Below are 19664 nucleotides of genomic sequence, written 5' to 3' on the forward strand. Positions count from 1 at the left end.
CCTCTAGTCTTTTGCTTTTCCTCTCCCTGTGTTGAGTGGAATTCTTCTTGAGATTTCAAACAAACAAAGTTATTTGTTTGTGAGTTTTCTGTTCCTGAACTAGTTACTAAAAGTCTCTAAAAAACACCCCCTGATTAAAATACAATCCTTTCTCAAATGATGGCAACTCCACCACACACTCCGCACACTAATCAACCATGACCACTTATGGCTCCACAAAGTGTGTAGCTTTTTTAAATTGTATTTTGTATATTGTATATTACAATATGAATAGATGATAAGGAGGGATTAACATTGTTAAAACAATTCAATTTAAAAACCTTTGAAAGAAGCATGTTTATTATATTTATTCCTAGTTCAGCATTAGTATCTGTGATTGTTAAAATTGTGAAACAATCCATTAGGACGCAGTTCTGTCTCTTCTTAAATCATCTCCATATGAAAAGATAAATCTGCTAATAACTGTATGAAACAAACTGATCATGGTATGCCTGCAATACCTTGATGGCTTGCTTGCTAATGTGGTATTGTAAGTCAATAGCATGTCCTATATACCGGAACTTCATAGTACAGAGCCAGAAAGATTAGGAAAAATGTCTCCAGCTTCCACCATCAACTATCATGTTAAAGGATATATCAAAATCAGATTGGGTAATTTAGTAATACCATTTTGGAGGTCAAGATAGGTTAATACATTGTATAAATCACAAGTCGTGTTGTCAGGTTAGAAAGCATGAACCTTAGTGGCCTAAATTCATCATAGATAAGCAAAATGTTGTAGTTTTCTTCACCTAGATTTTTTTTTTTTTTTTTTTTTTTATTTTTTTTTAACAACTACATACTTTTGTGCAAGCTTCAGAAATAGATTTGTGGAAATTAAATTCAGTAATGCTCTGACTCGTCAAGACTGAGGATTTGTGTTACATGGTGAAGGTTCATGCATCACTGCACCCAAGAAGGGAATCCCTATAGTGGCATATAGACATCTTAAGTATAAAAGCAGATGTTAAATGTTTTATGAAATCAGCCTGCACCTGGGAGGGCGTGCACTTTTCCACCCAATAAGGTAATATTGGATATACAGATATTGCAGAAATGTGAAATACTTAAGAATAGAGTTACTTTCAGTCAGACCCTGACTGTCCCTATTCATTAAAATAGTGTAGTGTAGTGTATTTTTAGCTCGACTTTAAAGGTACTTAGAAGCTCTCTCCTTTTTCTTCATCCTTCTTTTTTGGAGAGCACAAGCATTCTCCCATTTCATTAAAGTTTAATGAGCAGTTCTTTTTAGAAATATTAGAAGTCGTGGATCTAAAACCCACCACATTCCTTACAAATGGTTGATCAAAGAGTACCAATCTTGCAATGGCATTTCTGAAGATTCTGGCGCTTTCTTGTTCAGTAGCATGAAGCAAAACTGTTGATTGTGAAGGTAACACTAATTTTATTGTTTGTAGGATAACGTTCCCTTCACCGCAGTGAGTTAAGAAGACAACTTGTTTAAGCAGCAACAAGATGTATGCTCCACTTAGTGAATCTGGAAAGGATAAAAAATAAAAAATAAACTAAAAGATCTGGGCAGATTGATTGATTGACTGGAATCCTAGGGGTACTTTTTGTGGAATTAATGCTTTCAGAGACTACAGCTCAGATAGATAGCCAACAGACTGATAGACTACTAATGCTGGCTGGCAGTTTAAAATAAATAAGGAAGTAAAAGAGTTGTATGTGTTGAAATGATGTAGCTCAAGTTTCTTTCAGTGATAAGCTGGTAACTATTATAGTATCCATGGCCACCTGAAATATAAGTAACAGAATGGTAGTACTGAAGCATGGAAGCAGCTGTTGTGGAAAAATCGAAATGTAGGTTGTGCCACATGTGTCCTAGGCTGAATACAGTATGTGCAGTTGTAAAAATCGCATGATTCATATAAACAGGGACTTATAGATCCCCTAGTGAAGTGAAATATTGATTGAGCACTACAAGTTTAAACACATACATGTGATTTTGTGAAAAGTGTTTCACCAAATTGTTGAGAATGTGGAGCAGGTCTTCAGGCAGAAGGGACCCCATATTTGTGTCCTGTTCCTTGAGGATTTTGAAGACAATTAACAATTTACCTGGTGTGCTACTAAGCCCTTTATATGTATATACATTTTAATTTTTAAATAGATTAGTTGTTAATTTGTTAAACTGTTAATTTCTAAAATTTTAACACGTAAAAATACAAGTCAGGATTTGATGCTGCATCTATCTGCTGCAGCCCACACAACAGTCACAGTGATAAATCAATCATTGACACCTTGTTCAGTCTAATATTTCTTGCTGGGAAGCAAATACACCAAGTTTGGATGATCTCCACTTGATGCATGCTCATTAGCAGTACTTGTGGCAAGATGAGACAAGCAACTCTAATTATTTGTTGGCCCCTAGTTAATACCATGACCATACTGAACCCTGATTTCCCAGGTAGACTCTATGCTGCTGAGACATGACAAAGTTATCTCTTCCATCACTTTCACAGATTTTTTTTTTTTTCACTTCGTTCCCGGTTTTTAATATCATGCACACAATAATTCTTAATGGAAAATACCACCACAGATGGTTTATTTGCCAATTATTATAGCTTGTGTAGATTTCAAAACCGGAAGCTGCATTTTAATAACTGTTTATTTTGGATTTGAAATGAAAATATAGTTGCAACTCCTTTTAAATAAATGTGCTGCTTCTTATATTTGTGGGGTGTAATACTGTGGCATTGTATTTTACAATTCATAAAATTAGGAAACCGGTTTGGATTACTTCATAGTGTATCACTGTGTGCATTACTCTACTTTTTAAGTTTAAGTTTTCCAGCTATAAACATAATTATTTTACCTGATTGTTAAACATACCACTGAAATAGTGTTTGTCATTTTACTCTGAGAGTCAATGCTTACTTTCAAAGTTTAGCTTAATGTCAGCTCTTCCCCTCCTGTTAATTGATTGAGTGTCATCTATGGCAAGCCAAGTTATAATTTAGAGATATCTTCAATTGCATTTAAATATATCTTAAAATATTTAAAGATATCTGTAAAAGTATTTATAATATATTTAAATCCATAGAGATATCTTGAGATAAATTAGAGATCTCTCTACATTAATTTCAGATATCTTTAAATGTTTTAAAATACAATATCTTCAATTCATTTAGAGATATCTTGAAATAGTTTGAAGATATCTGGAATTCATTTAAATATAGCTGAAAATATTTGTAGATATCTTCAAATGTATTTCAGATATCTAAATTAATTGGAGATATTTTGAAATGAGAGAAAGGTATCTTTACATTAATTAAATATATCTTTACATTAATTTCAGATATCTGTAAACAGAGTTAAATTAGATCTCAAATTAATTTAAAAATATCTATAAAAGGTTTGGAGATATCTTTAAATATTTAAACATGTCTTGAAATGCAATTGAAAATATCTCAAAATGATAACTTGGCTTGCCATAGTCATCTGGTATATGTATGTACTGTACATAACAATAACAAGGTTCTGCAATTCTTATTATTGTAACCTCCCACAGTTTCTACAGGCCTTCACTGTGCTTGTGTTATTTTAGATTTCATATAGTGAGACAAAGCCTTACTAAATGGATTAATTGTATTACATAACAAAGGCTGACTGTAGTCAGTAGGTCCAGACGACTGGTTGAAATGTCAAATTTTGTTAGAATTTCTGCTTTCCAGTCTTTCCACAGCATTTGGGGCAAGAGAGCAATTCAAATCATCTTGTCAACACCGCGTTTCTCGTTTTCATTTTCTGTTAGCTTACCCACACATCTAAAGTTCAACCATAGCACGTTCTGCTAAATGCTTGACTTATTAGAGGGCTTCATCTGTAGTGCAACTTGTCAAGGAGCCTAGTTAGGAAAGAGTAAAAAAGAAAGAAAAAAAGTGACAACATTGGCAGCAGCAAGTCAAGCAGAAAGTGCTTCCAGTTTAATATGTCTGTGCCTGTCACAATTTGGTTGCCTTAGTTTTAAGGTCTGTGATTATGTAATGCATCACCCTGGTTCACATACCCTTTTGAAAGAGCCCCTTGATGCGGGCTAATTATTTCCAACAAGGGATGTACTGAATACAACAAGAGTCAACTGATATTATATTCATGACACTTTCACTTTCAAGTCAGTTGTTACTGGATAACTGGTGTGAGCAATAATGCAGTTCTGTTATGCAATTTTACAATTTTAAATGGAACCACTGCAATTTCTTTGCAGCTAAACAGATTTACAAAATGATTCAAATGTACTTTTAATGACCTAATATAGTGACAACTCAAAAATGTCAAATTCATTTTCTAACTATGTCAAACAGAGGACATTTTATCTTGGATGCTTAGGATTAATGAAGCCGTGGTATTAAATAATGGATACATATTAAGCAGGACAAGATGTTTTATATAACAGTGTATTTTTGATCACTAAGTATAGCAAAGACTCATGTCCATATTGCAGGTCACAGTAATGCTCATGTAAATATTGTCATACGACATAATATGGGACCAGGGTAATGTCAGTAGAACCTTTAGGATTTAATTTTGTCATTTTGACCTTCAGTCCCTTCAAACCTATACTATGTGGTTGAATGAATACATTATAATTGTGTTGTGAGTGATGTTCTGTGCACTTTATGGAATAATACTTTTTCTTTTCAGTCAGCAGCAGTGAAGGGCACAATAGATGATCCCTAACAGCATTACCTTCACATACATATAACACTGGTATACATTCCATGGACAACTAATCAAAAAGAAAGAGTACATCACAGGACCGATATAGGGGATCCAAACAAAACCAAACAGGCAGCTCTGTTTCAATGTGGCATGTCAGATACACATGGAGAAACCACAGCTTTGAAACGCATGTATTAGTCTATCAAGATAATACAATCACATTAAGCTATATATTAGAAATGTCCATATTTATTACTGAATTCCCAGCTGTTACATATAATTACCACACAAAACATCATTCATATGTTTCAATTTGTCACACATTGTCACACACAATCTTCATTATCAGCCTATATCGATCCACTGCTTTGTGAAGGCAATATACTGTGCATATAGGAACTATTCACTCCCCCTGAACATTTTCACATTTTGTTGTGTTACAACTTGAAATTATGATGCATTTACATTATTCACTTTGGCAGGATTTGTATTTATTTAGTGTGAAACATCAGTTAACTGATATGTCTTAGTTAGAGAAGTATTCACCCGCCTGATCCAGCTACTTTTCAACCCTGATAATTGTGTCCTAATGGAACTCCCAGCCATGGCAACCAAAATCATAGGTGGGATATGATACTAGCTTGCCCAGTTTTGTAGACACACCCTTTTACTTGATGTGGCACTAGGGAGCCCCAGGTCACCATACTTAGTCCATTTCCTGATCCAGAGAGGAACACTTAAACTTGCAATAGACTTGTACCAATGGAGACCATGTGTATTTTCCTTTAATCTACACTTTAGAAGACTCTTCAGGTTCAGTTCGCCTTCAGTTTCATCCTGAGAGTGTTTCCCTAATTGCTTCTTTGCTACAGGCACTCTTCCCATATGTCACTTTAATCATCTTGCTCTAAGTGATAACTGCTCAAACCTACTGCTGGTAAAAATGATATGGCCAGGAAAATGGGCTCTTCCTCCATAAATGCTGTTAAAAGAAAGTGAAACTGTTTCCATTTCCCCAATACTACAGCTTTGTAAAATGTAGCCATCTTATAGAAAGTGTTTCTACATTGGCTTATATGTTTTAAGGTGTGTTCAATGTTTGTTGTTATTATAAGTGTATTTGTGTGTATCAACCCTTGCTATGTTACAAATTACATGCTTTATAATAATAACAATAATAACAGACTGATTTATTTATATCTGCTCATTTGATCACAAATGACCTTTCATTAACAGGATGCCCAGGACTGTCTCTTATTATAGTCTTTATTATTTTGACCCTGTTGATACATTGGGCCAGATTAAATCAAAACTTTGACCCACCCGCTAATACCAAACTAAAAACCTGTACGTCATAGTGGTTACATTTCTGATTAGAATAAAGTGGCATCTAACTAAAAATGAAACTGAGTACAGTTCTGTAGTTTTCTATTAGCGGGTGGGTCAAAGTTTTGATTTCATACCAGCCATTGTGTATAACATAATTATTCCTTTAGATCAGGGGCAGACTGGGATCAACAATCAGCTCGGGAAGTTCAAATAAACCTGCCAACATTTATGCCAAAATCAACATACCAAAATAATAATGAAAAAATAAAAAATAGTTTTACATTGTTAGGGCAAAACATCTTTCTAAATTGTAGGCTGTAGCTACTACCAGGTTTTCACACATATTATGGGCAATTTAGGTATGGCAAAGTATAGGCTTACCATGACTTCATGATCTACAAGTCACAAATAATAGGTTATACTACTGAAAATATCATAAACTTTTCCATCAACAGTAAAGTAATTGTAAAAAGTAATACAGGGACGTAATTTTGATACCAAACATGGAGAGGAATTCTGAGAGATCATGGAACATAAAAATTCAACAGCGATTCCTGTAAAAATGCTTGTGTGTTGTAAGAAATTCCTTTGTAACTACTTCATGGTGAGCTGATATCAATATCATGCTGGCTCTAGAGTTCTTCTGTTGATTTGCACTTTATACCACAGGGCATTTTTTATTGACTTAATTCCTTATTTAAAGGCACAGCATGTGGATTATTATGAGATAATACTGAATAAGTAACACCCAGAGGAAGTGTAATAAACAAAATATGTTTTTGAATTAATTAACAAATGTATTACTGTGATCAAATGCTGATACAAACACATATAAATATATTATTAGTTTATGTTGTGTTCCTCTTCAATCATGTGACAAGAATTGGCATGCATTATTTTTAAATATTATATATTATTATATATTATATATGCGTTAGGTAACTTATTAAGAAATATGTAGTGTAGTATTATACATATTGTACTATATACAGTGAGGGAAAAAAGTATTTGATCCCCTGCTGATTTTGTACGTTTGCCCACTGACAAAGAAATGATCAGTCTATAATTTTAATGGTAGGTGTATTTTAACAGTGAGAGACAGAATAACAACAAAAAAATCCAGAAAAACGCATTTCAAAAAAGTTATAAATTGATTTACATGTTAATGAGGGAAATAAGTATTTGACCCCTTCGACTTAGTACTTGGTGGCAAAACCCTTGTTGGCAATCACAGAGGTCAGACGTTTCTTGTAGTTGGCCACCAGGTTTGCACACATCTCAGGAGGGATTTTGTCCCACTCCTCTTTGCAGATCCTCTCCAAGTCATTAAGGTTTCGAGGCTGACGTTTGGCAACTCGAACCTTCAGCTCCCTCCACAGATTCCTATGGGATTAAGGTCTGGAGACTGGCTAGGCCACTCCAGGACCTTAATGTGCTTCTTCTTGAGCCACTCCTTTGTTGCCTTGGCTGTGTGTTTTGGGTCATTGTCATGCTGGAATACCCATCCACGACCCATTTTCAATGCCCTGGCTGAGGGAAGGAGGTTCTCACCCAAGATTTGATGGTACATGGCCCCGTCCATCGTCCCTTTGATGCGGTGCAGTTGTCCTGTCCACTTAGCAGAAAAACACCCGCAAAGCATAATGTTTCCACCTCCATGTTTGACGGTGGGGATGGTGTTCTTGGGGTCATTCCTCCTCCTCCAAACACAGCGAGTTGAGTCACCTTCTCACCAAGCTGCTTGGCGATGGTCTTGTAGCCCATTCCAGCCTTGTGTAGGTCTACAATCTTGTCCCTGACATCCTTGGACAGCTCTTTGGTCTTGGCCATGGTGGAGAGTTTGGAATCTGATTGATTGATTGCTTCTGTGGACAGGTGTCTTTCATACAGGTAACGATTACAATTTTATACGTTACCTGTATAAAAGACACCTGGGAGCCAGAAATCTTGCTGATTGATAGGGGATCAAATACTTATTTCACTCATTAACATGCAAATCAAGTTATAACTTTTTTGAAATGCGTTTTTCTGGATTTTTTGTTGTTGGTATTCTGTCTCTCACTGTTAAAATACACCTACCATTAAAATTATAGACTGATCATTTCTTTGTCAGTGGGCAAACGTACAAAATCAGCAGGGGATCAAATACTTTTTTCCCTCACAGTATATATACAGACAGGTGACAAGGAAAAGGAAAGGAAAAACCTGAATAAATGAGTGGAGTAACATAATTAATGCAGATGCCTCCAAATCTTTGTCCCTGCAAATCATTACAAAGTTATTCTGAGTGATCAGCTTTATGGTGACACATTTCTATCATGATGGGAGTGGTCTCGTAGAAACTATGCCAAGGCGCATTGAAGCTGTTCTGGCAGCACATGGTGGCCCAACACCTTACTGAGACACTTCATATTGGTTTTTCTTTTAATTTGTCACCAGTATGTATATATATATATATATCACTCCCCTTACATGACTTCACATTTATTTTACAATGGCATAAATAAATTAAAATACGTTTTTAAAATATACAAATTCTATTAATCTTATAATAATGATAATGACAATGATTATCTTAAGATAATAACATTTTATAGAACATTTATATTTAAATTACATTGTTAACTTTGGTGCAGCACTTTATTAGCTTTAGCTAAGTTACATATCAAGGATAAGATTTCAATCTACAGCATTGCTCACATCCTAGATACTTAAACATATTGCACACTGATATATGAAGTATATAGGTAAAACGATGTATGTGTATGTATTTATTTATTTATATATGTGTGTTCATGTGTGCACTGACCTGAAATCCTTTGTCATGGGGATTTCTGACACAGCCTCGAAGCTGCCCAAATCTCTTGGAAACACCTGTGATCCATCCAGAGAAAAAATAAACAAACATGGACCTGGACACTCAAAAGCTTGCCGCCCTTGCTGTTTTTGCATTAATCTGTGTAGACAAACAATAAAAGGAGCTAGAGAAATGTGAATAATGACATGGCTGGGGAGACGAGGGCAATATGGCCTGTATTCACCATATTCAGTGGGAGATTTATGTGTTTGGCATTATGGTTGAAACTTCAGGTGGAAGTGTATTTTGTGTTGTTTGTTACTGGAGGAGTTTCCTAGCTAGTCAAGTGTTCAGTTTATTCATTGTTTGCTTTAATTATCTGTTTCTTTCTGTGTGGATACATTTATAAACATATGGCAAAGTCAACAGTGCTTTGATCAGACACCAGTAAAAAGGCCTGAATGTTCATGTCCACCGTGGTATACATGCCATCGCCTACCAACAGTTGAAAATGACAAGCGAACAACTGCAATAATAATGTTTATTTCATACATGGTGATTTAAAAAGTTAGAGATCAACAAAAAAACATTATTTTTCTGGGTTGACAAACAGAAACAGACAGGTCAATACAAATAGGTTAACCTATTTCATTTTTTATTATATATACGGCGTACATGCTAATGTTTCTTCTCAGTATGAGTTTCCTCCACAGAGCAATACATAAATAATAAGTAAAATACATTAATCTATGTATTTAACATAGTTCTAATTGAATGGAAATACATATTATCCAGACATGGTGTTGATAAAATGGGAATACACTGTTCATTATTCATACAATGTTCACGAAGTAATCATAACAATATATATATATATATATCAAAATAATAACTACTTCAACACATGAAATATTTACACAGAAAGACTGATGGATATACAGACAGTTAGAGAAATCCATCTGTTGTTGTTTTTCTTACATATATATATTTTGTTTCAGAGTGAAGGGTCTCTCTGATCAGTCTCTTTTACTGAGTCTCACTCTTCTGGATGGCTTTCACTTGCAAAAAATAAATCTTAATTCATGTCTTCATGTATTCATGTATTCATGACATTCACTGACATACGATTCTTTGGAATTAAATATATTAAAAACTTAGACATAACTGTTTATCATACAATAAATCCTGTCACATGAATTGACTGAATACACTGAATTGACTGTTTTTCAAATACTAAGTATTTTTTTTTTTTTAAATAAGACCCCTTTTTACTTTTTCAAATTATCTTCCCATTATCTGGCAGAGGGGTGAGAGAGAGTAATGTTTTAAAGTTATTTTAGTGTGCTCCCAACATTAATGTATAGTTAGTACAGATACTAATTGATATTTGTATTTGAAAACATTTTATCTGTATTTGAGTTTTTTAAATAACCTGCCCCAAAACAACTATTTGTATTTGTACCCTCTCACACTATACGATCATCATTACCAGACACAAGCCCCGACCAAGCTTCTTGTCGTTACGATCAGAGCAGAGTTGTCAGGCTGGCCAAATTGGGATAAATTCAGGCTAGAAATCATGTAGTGTGTGCCTAGCTTGAGGTAGATATGCAAGCTTGTCTTCTACCTAATATCAATCTCAATTTATGTAGCTAGCCTGCTAATGATAGCAGTTTTGCCAAATGTGGTGGAATTGGGGGGGTTAATATACCATACGACATTTTCTTGAAGGTCTCTTCTTTTTCACTCAAATATTCAGGAGAATGGTTTGGCTTCTCCTTCTGAGGTTGATTTGCTTCTCTAATCCTACCTCCTGGAACAATAAACTGTTCTGACAATTCTTTAGTTTTTATATTCCTATAGGACCATTTTTGACTTTCTTCAGTAACCTCCATGTTAAAAATCCTAACAAAGCCATCCACGCATTGCATCTCAATGGATTGGGGATTATTTATGTATTTTATTTTTAATAGAAAGGGTCAGCTTCATCATCACCATGTAATCTGAAGTGATAACATCCGAATCAATTATTCAGTGGCTGTAATATGACCAATGTTCCAGCATAAGTTACCACAAATGTAAATGTTGTATCATAAACTATTATATTTAGATTATTTCATTGTCACTATGTCAAACAGACATACATATATATATATATATATATATATATATATATATATATATATATATATATATATATATATTGCATTTTGTAATATATTTCTTACTATTGTCATGATTTGATATTTTGTATTAGTAATATTAATATTATTATTAGTATAGTACAACACTATGATGAATCAGACTTTCATGGTGTGAAAAATGTATTTTGTTATTATTGACATTAATAAGAATATTATCTTAAACAGGTGACATTTTACTTCTGGAGGATGAATGGAAATTGCAGCTAAATGTTATTGGGTTAATTTTACAGAGCACTGTTTCGTACATATTAATTGAAACACAGTATATAGGGGGAATCCATGAAATCCTTAAAGCAAAAAGTAAATACTTGGTAAAGGTTTGTGTCTTGAGCCTTTGAATCACTGAATCAGTAAAATATATTTTTGATAACTGACAGTGTAAATATTTAGCTCACCAGAAGACTTGTTTCTAGATACAGATTTCCAATAAATGATGTATGACATGAAAGAGACTTTTAGTTGAAGAAAGGCATATCCACTGTTAAAGACAGTGAGACTGAAAAACATTGTACGCTCTTTGGTCTCTGAAAAAAACAAAAACAACATTGTTAAAGAAAGGAAAAGTACAAAAATGCCCAAAAAGTTAGTGAAGCAATTTAAAAGTATACTTCAATATATAGTAGTTATTAGTATGATATCTCCTGACTTGAAATTTTAAATTGTTACAGCCATTTCAAAATGATACACACATATACCCTTGTAACAAGGCTTGTGTTATATATCTTTTTAGACTTGGTAGAGCATTCACAACCCCTGTTAAGGTGTAAAATAAATAAACACAAATAGTGGATCTATCTAAGCTAGAAAGGGGCAGTCATTTGTTTTTTTAAAGTGTTATGCAGCATATTGGAAGATACATTTTATATATCAAAGTTATAATTCTCACAATATGCAAGGATACCCTCTGGGACATTCTAAACTATTTGTTTTTTAACAGCTCTTTGCAGCAGTAGATTTATGAGCTCTCTTGACATATCGCACCAAAGATCAAAGATAAAGTGACCCCTAGTTTTGGGTCATTCATCAGAGAGAACACATGTACTCTCCTCACTCTTTACGTCTTTTGAGATTGACTTGGTGATAAAGAAATCAATCAAATGTCAGAGCACAGGTATCTGCCTGATGCTGTGTAGTGGGCTGGAGGACTTTGATTAGGCTAACAACATTTGTCTCGTGCCCAATAAAATATGTATAAATAGACTTTGTACATGTCTATTTCAGAGACTTTGTGAATGATTTTTATAAGCATATATGTATAGTGGCACCCAGGAGGCAGAAACAGAATTAAGGAAAATAAAATACTTTTATTTAAATAGACACACAAAACCAAACCCGTCTTCTTGGCAGCACAGGCTTAAAAAGGGGGATAATTGACTGATTGGCCAACCATACACGAGACAGCATTTAAAATGGTCCAACAAATATATTCTACTACAATAATTCTGTCAGCATAAGAGCACTATTGCAAGGTATTAGGGTTTGTAGCTTGCTTAAATTAACACAGATAAATCCTTTGTAAACTAGCGTCAAGCTTCATGTGTAGCGTCTGTGACAGTGTGTGCATGAAATAGGATTGTGTGTGAGGAAACTGCAACAAATCTGAGACACATGATTTTTCTTAATTCTGTCTATAAGGGTGAATAAACATTCACAAATCAAGCCCTTATACAGTAAGTATCTTGTGTTTTAAAATAAATGTGTTTACTAAAGTTCCATTTTGTTAAATATTCAAGTGCTAGTCTATTTTTATTCAATGGGAAATGAAAACTAACAAAACATGGCCACCTGCAATGTATAATTCAGCCTTGCAAATAGTCTGTCTAGGCCCTAAATTGACTTTAAAACTTGCAGAAAAAGAATGCAGTCTGATTACCTTGTTTAAATCAAGTATCCCTGCAAAAGTGTACCTTATGATTTAGCCCTCCTGTAGTCCAGTGAACATGCTTTCTATCTGGGGTGTGCATAATTAAATAAGATTAAAGCACAGTTCAAAATTTCGACTTCAACTAGCAGAACTAAAATGCCATGCAAACTACAATGCATTAGTATTGAATTACATACATAGTTACATACAAGCCCTACCATGCATACATATACAAATACAGATGTAAACAGATATGGACACACACAAGCACACAGACACAATAAAATGCTGTAAGTCAATAAGCTAGATAAGACTTCAAAATAAATTGTGTATCAGAGTTTAAATAGGATTTTGTGGCAGGGATTGCAGTGCATAATAATTATAAAATATTCAAGTGCTATAGCCAGTTATCATGGAAAATAGTGTTGGGAAAATAGGCAGAAAGAGCACACCTTGCCTGGGATATATTGTATCATAATGCTTATAAGCTCAGGGATAGAGGTCACCCGGTTATCCAACCATCAGTTCAGGAGAGTCTGATGGGATTAGGAAATAGAATATTCATACACTGCCAAGGTTCCAGCATGACTGCAAGCCAGGATGGATCAGATATTTAAATATTCTGGGAAGCAAAAGAAGAAATGGATAAGAAGCTAGTTAAATGCTCAAAGAAGTCATTACATGCTACCTTGAATGATGTGAAAGACCTTCAGAGCTAGTAGAAAATGACTTATGGAGCATATTTGCTCAGAATATTACTACTGGGCTGCTCCCTATATTGGCAGCTCAATTGCTTTACATATGCAGCTAGCTGGAATGGTGTTTTTGTATTTTATTTTCTTGGAATGGAGAGAACTCATGAATACAAGTATGTTATGTAATTAAAGAAGTGGGCAATCTATGCACTAATTCTACTAAACATCGCAAATCTCTCACAATAGGCAGTGAAAATAATTGCAATACATTTATCAAACAGATCAAATAAACTGAAGCTGTTGGATAATAAGTAGGGAAAGCAACATCTTTTTCATTTTTTCCCCCTCAAGATGTACTGGAGGAGAAATTCCATAAATGCTCAATTCGGAAAATAGAGGAACTTTACAGACTGTGCCATCGAATACATGAAATCAACCGTGTACACAAAAGTATGGTCAAAACCAAAAGGGTTGCATGCTTTATTCCATTAATAGAAATAACATTGAAGCAGGTCCATGTTTACTGGTTACTTTGAAGAAAATTACCTGGCTGAGTTACCATGGTGGTTTCATTTAAATAAATAAAATATGTGTTCGGCTACGGCTCATTGAAATTCGATTGTCCAATTAATCCGAACCATATTCCAAAATGCATTTCTATCCCCACCCATCTCCAGTCAAGCCAGGTTATACATTACCATTTCAAAAAAGAAAATAAAGAAGGCGAGTCTGTGTGCACAGCTTAGTTTGGAGGGTAACAACACCAAGGTATTCTTAGTTTTATATAGCTGGGCCACTACATCCTGGTAATTTGACATGAAGAATGAAGGGAGTTATATAATATATATTTGGATGATAACATACTGAGTAATATATATGTGTACTCATGCCTTTGAGACAATATGTCTGACTTGGGACTTGATGATTCATGTTTGACTCCTACACACGGCCTTCAGTGGAAAGTGAAGGAGACTGATGTGTTGTCCCAGAAGCTCTTGCCAATATACCAATATTTGGTTTAAGGTTGCTTTATAATGTGTATACCTAATTGCAATTAATAGGGATTCAAATCAATGCATTACACAGAAATAGCAATAAATCATAACTCCCAGCAGTGGGTTTAGGCTGAAACAATAAAATATTAAATTTGATTGAGTAGTAAGAAACAGATAATTTTAATGAACTTATAAAAATGTCACTTTTTCCCCACAGTAAATTATTAACCAAATATAAGTATGTGATGAACAGGGCCGATTTTACTCTCATAATAGACATAAAACTGGAATTATTAACGACCGGGGAGTGTTCAGTGTTCAATGAAGAGGGATCTGCAGGCTGGAGACTATGTTGGCGGTCTTGTTTTAATGTCGTAGTCTTGAAAGTCTGAAAGAGGTTGTGAAAGTTTTTAATTGCGAGCAGAAAACTATATTAATACCCAGATAATGGTTAGTTTTGTGCAAATATTTCCCAACACTGTTGTCTTGCTCCTTGGTTATATTTTGTTCATTAGAGGCAACCCCCTCTAGGCAGAATGGAAGGGGACTCTTTTCCTTTTGTCAGACATGGTGAACAGCAAAAAATTACTATAAAGGAAACGTGTGGCGGAGATGCGGAGAGTGGTTTCCTGTTTTGGGATGGAATGTGCAGTCTGAGTCATACGCCATTGTAAAAATGAACTGTGTAAATGTGTACACTGGGGGGTTGAAGTTAATCTCACATTAAATAAATGTTCATAAACGCAGGGTGTCTTAAGTCGGGTGGTTGTCAGTCAGGGGTTGCCTGTATTAACTGGACAAATAACCATTCTGCTACTCACCAGCCATTGCTGACTGTACTATAAATCACTCTTGTCTAAATCTCCTGAATTTGACTGAATTTATAGTGCCCTCTTTTTTAATTCTTTTTTTGTTTTTTGTTTTTTTACTGTTTTACAATAGACTTGTTATTTTCTACCCAGATTAATTGATACGCAGAGTTATTGTAGTAAACCACTGGGGACATAGTCAAATTGTAGTGCTCCCGGTAGCAGTTTCCTCCCAAGGTGCCCATTAAAAACAGTGTTACTACCAGTCCACCACAGTCCTCTGTTACTTCCTCTAAGTGAATGTCAATGCAATCCAATTAGAAAGGTTCACAGTACATGTATATTTAAAATCCCCTATAAGCATTTGATACTTGTAATTATCTGAATTCACATAGTGCTGGCTGGATAGCATTTTTTTTTTTTTTTCAGAAATGCAATAATTTTATCTTACAATAACAAACTCCCGGACCACATTTGCTTTATCTCTAGGCCACCTTAGGGCTTTTCCTGACAAGCTTAAGACACTTGAAAAAGCACAGGCATCTTCTACATCAGGAGTTCAAGAGCAGGAGTGTTCAAAGAACCAGTGAGAGCAAGGTGCTTACTGAGGTTCTCAGATGCAAATCTAAGTCATTGCTCAATCTTCAGTAAGATACACACACACACACACACACACACACACACACACACGCGCACACACACACACACACACACACACACACACACACACACACACACACACACACACACATATTTCTATCTATGTTCATTTATTTGAGTTACAATACGACTCACAGTCATGAGGTTAGGCGATCGAGCGAACAACACTAGAAGGTAAATCTGAGGTTTAAACACAGGAGAAAGCAGGGGTCGAAACACTAGAAAGGCAGTAGACACTGAAGAGTTATAGGCTTGGGAATTGCTGCAAAGATGTGAACAAGACTTAGCGTCAACGTAGTGTGGTAATGGAGATTAAATACAAGAGCTCATGAGCCAATCAACAATATACAGGTGGAAAAGGTATTTGAATGATTGGAAATCCGGGAGCAAGGAGAGAGGACAGACAAAATCTAAGACAAGGGAGGCCCCTGGTGGCGGAACTGGGAATTGCCAGGCCATGGGTGTCACAGTACCCTCCTCTCTCTACGGTCGACTACGGGCGCCCGAGACAACCAGCAGCGAGGACGTCCACGAGGCTGGGGGGGCGGCGCAGTCGCGTGGTCTCTATGGAAATCCAAGATGAGAGAGGGGTCGAGGATGTCTGAGGCCGGTACCCAAGATTGCTCCTCAGGGCCATACCCCTCCCAGTCTACGAAATACTGAAGCCGTCCCTGGACCCGTCGGGAGCTGAGGAAAGTTCGGACCACATATGCGGGACCATCATCCAGTTCAATGGGAGGAGGAGGAGGCGATGTAGTGGCAGGGTCGGCAACTGGAGTGAAGGGATCTGTAGTGACTGGTTTGAGAAGGGAGACATGAAAGGATGGCGAGTTTCGAAAATGGGAAGGTAGTTGTAATCTATATGTCACAGGATTAATCTGTTGGACAATTTTAAAGGGGCCAATAAAACGAGGACTTAATTTCCGGGATGGAAGCCGGAGGCATATGTCTCGTGTTGACAACTATACCTCCTGTCCAGGACGGTACTGGGGTGTTGGTCATCCCCTCCGATCTGCAGCTTCTGCCGGTGGATAGCGCGCTGTAGACGGACGTGGGCTGCCTGCCAGACTTCGGCACTCCGATGGAACCAGTCATCCATAGCTGGAATATCCGACCTCTCGTCTGTCCCAGAAAAGAGTGGCGGCTGATAGCCTAGGATACATTGAAACGGGGTGAGTTCTGTAGAGGAATGTATGAGAGAGTTCTGTGCATATTCTGCCCAGGGGAGAAACCTGCTCCAGTCTGACTGATGTCAGCTGCAATAGGAACGAAGGAAGCATCTGATCTCTTGGTTTGGTCTCTCTGTCTGTCCATTGGTTTGTGGGTGATATCCTGAGGAGGGGTTTATTTTGATATTTAAGGATTTGAAAAAGGCAGCCCATACCCGAGACATGAATTGGGGGCCACAATTGGTAACTATTTCTTCTGGCAATCCATACACCTGGGAAAACAGGAACTCTGCGGTGGCGAGAGCTGTGGGGAGACTTTTCAAAGGAGTTAGTTGGCATACTTTGGAAAACCAATCCACGGCTACAAGTATTGTGGTACAACCATTTGAACTGGGGAGATCGGTGATGAAATTGAGGGCTATGTGTGACCAGGGTCTGTTTGGAATAAGAAGTGGCTCTAGTAGACCAGCCGGGCGTCGGTGAGGAGACTTGCTTTGAGCACATACGGGACATGCTGCGATGAAGCGGGTGACATCCTGGAGTAGAGTGGGCCACCAGAATTTGCGCTGAACAAAAGAAAGTGTGGGACACACTCCGGGGTGTCCTGTGGTGGGGGAGGAATGGAGCCAGTGCAGAATCTGAGAGCAGATGGACGTAGGGACATACAGACGTGAGACAGGACAATCAGAAGGTGAGGGCTCCTGAACACTGACTTGCTGTATCTGTTCCATAATGTCCCACCGGATTGGAGCTACTATACAAGAGGTGGGGATGATTGGTTCTGAGCTCACTGGAGAGAAAGTGTCTACCTTTGTGTTCTTTGAGCCGGGGCGATAGGTGAGAGAGAAATTGAATCGAGTGAAAAACAGTGCCCAGCGGGCATGATGGGGGTTCAGTCTCTTGGCAGCGCGGATGTATTCAAGATTTCTGTGGTCGGTGAGGTCAAGAAAGGGATGCTGTGCGCCCTCTAACCAATGTCTATTCCTCGAAGGTGAGCTTTATGGCTAGGAGCTCCCGATTCCCAATGTCATAATTGCACTCAGATGGAGTGAGTTTCCTAGAGAAAAAGGCGCAAGGAAAAAGCTTGGACGGTGTACCGTGTCGTTGTGATAACACTGCCCCTACACCACTCTCAGATGCGTCTACTTTGACTACAAACGAAATAGATGGATCAGGTTGTTTAAGTAGAGGTGCGGTGGTAAACAGGGTTTTCAGTTGTGCAAAGGAATTAGCAGCTGCCTCCGTCCATGAAAGCGTGGGAGTGGCGCCTCTGAGCAGAGAGGTAAAAGGGGCAGTGACCAAACTAAAGTTCCTTATAAAACGTCGATAGAAATTTGCATACCCCAGATATCGCTGTAACTCCTTCACTGTTCGGGGTTGGGGCCATTCAGTCACCGCTTTCACCTTATCGCTGCTCATATGTACACCATCTGTATCCAGCACATAACCCAAGAAACCAATGCGCTTACGGTGAAATTCACACTTCTCCCCCTTTACAAACAGTTGGTTTTTCAGCAGACACTGTAAAACCTGGCGAACATGAGCTATATGGTTTGAGTAGGTGGATGAATAGATCAAGATGTCATCGATATAGATGATAACAAAACGATGGAGAAAGTGTCTCAAGACTTCATTGACAAAGGCCTGGAATACAGATGGCACTTTAACGAGTCCGAATGGCATGACCAAGTATTCATAATGCCCAGAGTGTGTAATGAAGGCAGATTTCCACTCGTCCCCTTCTCGGATTCGTATGAGATTGCAGGCGCTTCGTAGATCGAGTTTAGCGAAGTAACGGGCTCCTCTTATCTGTTCCAGGGCGGCAGGCACCAGGGGAAGCGGATAGGGATACTTTACTGTGATGGCATTAAGACCATGATAATCTATACAGGGTCGCAAGCCCCCGTCCTTTTTCTCCACAAAGAAGAAACTCGCTGCGGCTGGTGAGGTAGAGGGTCAGATAATACCTAAATCAAGAGCCTCTTTGATGTATTCCTCCATGGCATGAGTTCCGGGAAGGGAGAGTGGATAGATACGACCCCTAGGAGGACAGGTGCCAGAGAGGAGATCGATTGCACAGTCCCATGATCGATGAGGGGGTAGAGAGGAAGCTTGTGGTTTGTGGAAAACAATGGCCAGATCTTGATATTCAGAAGGAATGTCTGGTGGAGTTGATAGATTGGGACTCTCTATGTGAGTGGCAAGAAATGGCAGAGACAAACAGTGAGAAAAATAGAAATGCCCCCAGGAGAGAACCTCACAAGATGTCCAAGAGATAACAGGGTTATGATGTGACAGCCATGGAAATCCCAGGATGAGATCAGCTCCTGGTGAGTCAATGACAAAAAATGATAATTGTTCCTTATGTAGACATCCGATGCACAAGATCAAAGGGATCGTCATCACTGTAACTTGAC

This window comes from Amia ocellicauda, chromosome 5 (genome assembly GCF_036373705.1).
Source record: "Amia ocellicauda isolate fAmiCal2 chromosome 5, fAmiCal2.hap1, whole genome shotgun sequence".
NCBI lineage: Eukaryota > Metazoa > Chordata > Actinopteri > Amiiformes > Amiidae > Amia > Amia ocellicauda.